Raw genomic sequence first — 8,491 nt, 5'->3', positions numbered from 1 at the left:
TGGTATAACGTTATAACGTTTTATGTTATATGGTATAACATTATAACGTATTACGTTATATGGTATAACGTTACAACGTATTACGTTATATTTTATTACGTTATAACGTATTATGTTGTATGCTATAACGTTATGTGATATTACGTTATATGGTATAACGTTATAACGTATTACGTTATACGATATTACGTTATAACGTCTTACGTTATATGGTATAACGTTATAACGTATTACGTTATATGGTAAAACGTCATAACGTATTACGATATATGGTATAACGTTATAACGTATTACGTTATATGGTATAACGTTACAACGTATTACGTTATATGGTATTACGTTAAAACGTATTATGTTATATGGTATAACGTTATGTGGTATTACGTTATATGGTATAGCGTTCTAACGTATTACGTTATACGGTATGACGTTGTAACGTATTACCTTATATGGTATAACGTTAGAGCGTATTACGCTATATGGTATTACGTTATAACGTATTACGTTATATGGTATAACGTTATAACGTATTACGTTATATGGTATAACGTTATAACGTATTACGTTATAAGGTATTACGTTATAGCGTGTTACGTTATATGGTATAACGTTATAACGTATTACGTTATATGGTAAAACGTCATAACGTATTACGTTACATGGTGTAACGTTATAACGTATTACTTTATATGGTATAACGTTACAACGTATTACGTTATATGGTATTACGTTATAACGTATTATGTTATATGGTATAACGTTTTGTGATATTACGTTATATGGTATTACGTTATAACGTATTACGCTATATGGTATTACGTTATAACGTATTACGTTATATGGTATAACGTTATAACGTATTACGCTATATGGTATTACGTTATAACGTTTTACGTTATATGGTATAACGTTATAACGTATTACGCTATATGGTGTAACGTTATAACGTATTACGTTATATGGTAAAACGTCATAACGTATTACGTTACATGGTATAACGTTATAACGTATTACGTTATATGGTATAACGTTACAACGTATTACGTTATATGGTATTACGTTATAACGTATTATGTTATATGGTATAACGTTATGTGATATTACGTTATATGGTATAACGTTATAACGTATTACGCTATATGGTATTACGTTATAACGTATTACGTTATATGGTATAACGTTATAACGTATTACGCTATATGGTATTACGTTTTATCGTAATACGTTATGTGGTATAACGTCATACGTTATATGGTATAACGTTATAACGTTTTATGTTATATGGTATACCGTTATGTGGTATTATGTTATATGGTATAACGTTATGTGATATTACGTTATATGGTATAACGCTATAACGTATTACGTTATATGGTATTACGTTATAACGTATTATGTTATATGGTATAACGTTTTGTGATATTACGTTATATGGTATAACGTTATAACGTATTACGCTATATGGTATTACGTTATAACGTTTTACGTTATATGGTATTACGTTATAACGTTTTACGTTATATGGTATAACGTCATAACGTATTACGTTATATGGTAAAACGTCATAACGTATTACGTTATATGGTAAAACGTCATAACGTATTACGTTACTCGGTATAACGTTATAACGTATTATGTTATATGCTATAACGTTATGTGATATTACGTTATATGGTATAACGTTATAACGTATTACGTTATACGATATTACGTTATAACGTCTTACGTTATATGGTATAACGTTATAACGTATTACGTTATATGGTAAAACGTCATAACGTATTACGTTATATGGTAAAACGTCATAACGTATTACGTTACATGGTATAACGTTATAACGTATTACGTTATATGGTATAACGTTATGTGATATTACGTTATATGGTATAACGTTATAACGTATTACGTTATATGGTATAACGTTATAACGTATTACGTTATACGGTAAAACGTCATAACGTATTACGTTATATGGTATAACGTTATAACGTATTACGTTATATGGTATAACGTTACAATGTATTACGTTATATGGTATTACGTTATAACGTATTATGTTATATGGTATAACGTTATGTGATATTACGTTATATGGTATAACGTTATGTGATATTACGTTATATGGTATAACGTTATAACTTATTACGCTATATAGTATTACGTTACAACGTATTACGTTATATGGTATAACGTTATAACGTTTTATGTTATATGGTATAACGTTATAACGTATTACGTTATATGGTATAACGTCTTAACGTATTACGTTATATGGTATTACGTTATAACGTATTATGTTATATGCTATAACGTTATGTGATATTACGTTATATGGTATAACGTTATAACGTATTACGTTATATGGTATAACGTTATAACGTATTACGTTATATGGTATTACTTTATAACGCATTACGTTATATGGTATAACGTTATGTGGTATTACGTTATATGGTATAACGATGTAACGTATTACGATAAATGGTATTACGTTATAACGTATTGTGTTATATGGTATAACGTTATAACATATTACGCTATATGGTATTACGTTATAACGTATTATGTTATATGGTATAACGTTATGTGATATTACGTTATATGGTATAACGTTATAACGTATTATGTTATATGGTATAACGTTTTGTGATATTACGTTATATGGTATAACGTTATAACGTATTACGCTATATGGTATTACGTTATAACGTTTTACGTTATATGGTACAACGTCATAACGTATTACGTTATATGGTATAACGTTACAACGTATTACGTTATATGGTAATACTTTATAACGCATTACGTTATATGGTATAACGTTTTGTGATATTACGTTATATGGTATAACGTTATAACGTATTACGCTATATGGTATTACGTTATAACGTTTTACGTTATATGGTGTAACGTCATAACGTATTACGTTATATGGTATAACGTTACAACGTATTACGTTATATGGTATTACTTTATAACGCATTACGTTATATGGTATAACGTTATGTGGTATTACGTTATATGGTATAACGATGTAACGTATTACGATAAATGGTATTACGTTATAACGTATTGTGTTATATGGTATAACGTTATAACATATTACGCTATATGGTATTACGTTATAACGTATTATGTTATATGGTATAACGTTATGTGATATTACGTTATATGGTATAACGTTATAACGTATTACGCTATATGGTATTACGTTATAACGTATTACGTTATATGGTATAACGTTATAACGTTTTATGTTATATGGTATAACGTTATAACGTATTACGTTATACGGTATTACGTTATAACGTGTTACGCTATATGGTATAACGTTATAACGTATAACGTTATATGGTATAACGTCTTAACGTATTACGTTATATGGTATTACGTTATAACGTATTATGTTATATGCTATAACGTTATGTGATATTACGTTATATGGTACCACGTTATAACGTATTACGTTATATGGTATAACGTTATAACGTATTACGTTATATGGTAAAACGTCATAACGTATTACGTTATATGGTATTACGTTATAACGTATTGTGTTATATGGTATAACGTTTTGTGATATTACGTTATATGGTATAACGTTATAACGTATTACGCTATATGGTATTACGTTATAACGTTATAACGTATGACGCTATATGGTGTAACGTTATCACGTATTACGTTATATGGTAAAACGTCATAACGTATTACGTTACATGGTATAACGTTATAACGTATTACGTTATATGGTATAACGTTACAACGTATTACGTTATATGGTATTACGTTATAACGTATTATGTTATATGGTATAACGTTATGTGATATTACGTTATATGGTATAACGTTATAACGTATTACGCTATATGGTATAACGTTATAACGTATTACGTTATATGGTAAAACGACATAACGTATTACGTTATATGCGATAACGTTATAACGTATTACGTTATATGGTATTACGTCATAACGTATTACGTTATATGGTATAACGTTACAACGTGTTACGTTATATGGTATTACTTTATAACGCATTACGTTATGTGGTATAACGTTATGTGGTATTACGTTATATGGTATAACGATATAACGTATTACGTTAAATGGTATTACGTTATAACGTATTATGTTATATGGTATAACGTTATGTGATATTACGTTATATGGTATAACGTTATAACGTATTACGCTATATGGTATTACGTTATAACGTATTACGTTATATGGTATAACGTTATAACGTTTTATGTTATATGGTATAACGTTATAACGTATTACGTTATATGGTATAACGTTACAACGTATTACGTTATATTTTATTACGTTATAACGTATTATGTTGTATGCTATAACGTTATGTGATATTACGTTATATGGTATAACGTTATAACGTATTACGTTATACGATATTACGTTATAACGTCTTACGTTATATGGTATAACGTTATAACGTATTACGTTATATGGTAAAACGTCATAACGTATTACGATATATGGTATAACGTTATATCGTATTACGTTATATGGTATAACGTTACAACGTATTACGTTATATGGTATTACGTTAAAACGTATTATGTTATATGGTATAACGTTATGTGGTATTACGTTATATGGTATAGCGTTCTAACGTATTACGTTATACGGTATGACGTTGTAACGTATTACCTTATATGGTATAACGTTAGAGCGTATTACGCTATATGGTATTACGTTATAACGTATTACGTTATATGGTATAACGTTATAACGTATTACGTTATATGGTATAACGTTATAACGTATTACGTTATAAGGTATTACGTTATAGTGTGTTACGTTATATGGTATAACGTTATAACGTATTACGTTATATGGTAAAACGTCATAACGTATTACGTTACATGGTGTAACGTTATAACGTATTACTTTATATGGTATAACGTTACAACGTATTACGTTATATGGTATTACGTTATAACGTATTATGTTATATGGTATAACGTTTTGTGATATTACGTTATATGGTATTACGTTATAACGTATTACGCTATATGGTATTACGTTATAACGTATTACGTTATATGGTATAACGTTATAACGTATTACGCTATATGGTATTACGTTTTATCGTATTACGTTATATGGTATAACGTTATACGTTATATGGTATAACGTTATAACGTTTTATGTTATATGGTATAACGTTATAACGTTTTATGTTATATGGTATAACGTTATAACGTATTACGTTATACGGTATTACGTTATAACGTGTTACGTTATATGGTATAACGTTATAACGTATTACGTTATATGGTAAAACGTCATAACGTATTACGTTACATCGTATAACGTTATAACGTATTACATTATATGGTATAACGTTAGAACGTATTACGTTATATGGTACTACGTTATAACGTATTACGTTATATGGCATAACGTTATAACGTTTTATGTTATATGGTATAACGTTATAACGTATTACGCCATATGGTATTACGTTATAACGTATTGTGTTATATGGTATAACGTTAGAGCGTATTACGCTATATGGTATTACGTTATAACGTATTACGCTATATGGTATTACGTTATAACGTATTACGTTATATGGTATAACGTTATAACGTATTACGCTATATGGTATTACGTTTTATCGTATTACGTTATATGGTATAACGTTATACGTTATATGGTATAACGTTATAACGTTTTATGTCATATGGTATACCGTTATGTGGTATTATGTTATATGGTATAACTTTATGTGATATTACGTTATATGGTATAACGTTATAACGTATTACGCTATATGGTATAACGTTATAACGTATTACGTTATATGGTAAAACGTCATAACGTATTACGTTATATGCTATAACGTTATAACGTATTACGTTATATGGTATAGCCTTATAACGTATTACGTTATATGGTATAGCCTTATAACGTATTACGTTATACGGTATGACGCTGTAACGTATTACGTTATATGTTATAACGTTATAACATATTCCGTTATATGGTATAACGTTATAACGTATTACGTTATACGGTATTCCGTTATAACGTATTACGTTATATGGTATAACGTTATAACGTATTACGTTATACGGTATTACGTTACAACGTATTGTGTTATATGGTATAACGTTATAACGTATTGCGCTATATGGTATTACGTTATAACGTATTACGTTATATGGTATAACGTTATAACATTTTATGTTATATGGTATAACGTTATAACGTATTACGTTATACGGTATTACGTTATAACGTGTTACGTTATATGGTATAACGTTATAACGTATTACGTTATATGGTAAAACGTCATAACGTATTACGTTACATGGTATAACGTTATAACGTATTACGTTATATGGTATAACGTTACAACGTATTACGTTATATGGTATTACGTTATAACGTATTATGTTATATGGTATAACGTTATGTGATATTACGTTATATGGTATAACGTTATAACGTATTACGCTATATGGTAATACGTTATAACGTATTACGTTATATGGTAGAACGTTATAACGTATTACGCTATATGGTATTACGTTTTATCGTATTACGTTATATGGTATAACGTTATAACGTTTTATGTTATATGGTATACCGTTATGTGGTATTATGTTATATGGTATAACGTTATGTGATATTACGTTATATGGTATAACGTTATAACGTATTACGCTATATGGTATAACGTTATAACGTATTACGTTATATGGTAAAACGTCATAACGTATTACGTTATATGGTAAAACGTCATAACGTATTACGTTATATGCTATAATGTTATAACGTATTCCGTTATATGGTATAACGTTATAACGTATTACGTTATACGGTATTACGTTATAACGTATTACGTTATATGGTAAAACGTCATAACGTATTACGTTATATGCTATAACGTTATAACGTATTACGTTATATGGTATAACGTCATAACGTATTACGTTATATGCTATAACGTCATAACGTATTATGTTATATGGTAAAACGTCATAACGTATTACGTTATATGCTATAACGTTATAACGTATTGTGTTATATGGTATAACGTTATAACGTTTTATGTTATATGGTATAACGTTATAACGTATTACGTTATACGGTATTACGTTATAACGTCTTACGTTATATGGTATAACGTTATAACGTATTACGTTATATGGTAAAACGTTATGTGATATTACGTTATAAGGTATAACGTTATAACGTATTACGCTATATGGTATTACGTTATAACGTATTACGTTATATGGTATTACTTTATAACGCATTACGTTATGTGGTATAACGTTATGTGGTATTACGTTATATGGTATAACGATGTAACGTATTACGTTAAATGGTATTACGTTATAACGTATTATGTTATATGGTATAACGTTATGTGATATTACGTTATATGGTATAACGTTATAACGTATTACGCTATATGGTATTACGTTATAACGTATTACGTTATATGGTATAACGTTATAACGTTTTATGTTATATGGTATAACGTTATAACGTATTGCGTTATATGGTATAACGTTACAACGTATTACGTTATATTTTATTACGTTATAACGTATTATGTTATATGCTATAACGTTATGTGATATTACGTTATATGGTATAACGTTATAACGTATTCCGTTATACGATATTACGTTATAACATCTTACGTTATATGGTATAACGTTATAACGTTTTACGTTATATGGTAAAACGTCATAACGTATTACGTTATATGGTATAACGTTATAACGTATTACGTTATACGGTAAAACGTCATAACGTATTACGTTATAAGGTATTACGTTATAGCGTGTTACGTTATATGGTATAACGTTATAACGTATTACGTTATATGGTAAAACGTCATAACGTATTACGTTACATGGTGTAACGTTATAACGTATTACTTTATATGGTATAACGTTACAACGTATTACGTTATATGGTATTACGTTATAACGTATTATGTTATATGGTATAACGTTTTGTGATATTACGTTATATGGTATTACGTTATAACGTATTACGCTATATGGTATTACGTTATAACGTATTACGTTATATGGTATAACGTTATAACGTATTACGCTATATGGTATTACGTTTTATCGTATTACGTTATATGGTATAACGTTATACGTTATATGCTATAACGTTATAACGTTTTATGTTATATGGTATAACGTTATAACGTATTACGTTATACGGTATTACGTTATAACGTGTTACGTTATATGGTATAACGTTATAACGTATTACGTTATATGGTAAAACGTCATAACGTATTACGTTACATGGTATAACGTTATAACGTATTACATTATATGGTATAACGTTAGAACGTATTACGTTATATGGTATTACGTTACAACGTATTACGTTATATGGCATAACGTTATAACGTTTTATGTTATATGGTATAACGTTATAACGTATTACGCCATATGGTATTACGTTATAACGTATTGTG

Source organism: Bombus huntii, chromosome 2 (assembly GCF_024542735.1).
Source record: "Bombus huntii isolate Logan2020A chromosome 2, iyBomHunt1.1, whole genome shotgun sequence".
NCBI lineage: Eukaryota > Metazoa > Arthropoda > Insecta > Hymenoptera > Apidae > Bombus > Bombus huntii.
This window is presented reverse-complemented; position numbering follows the sequence as displayed.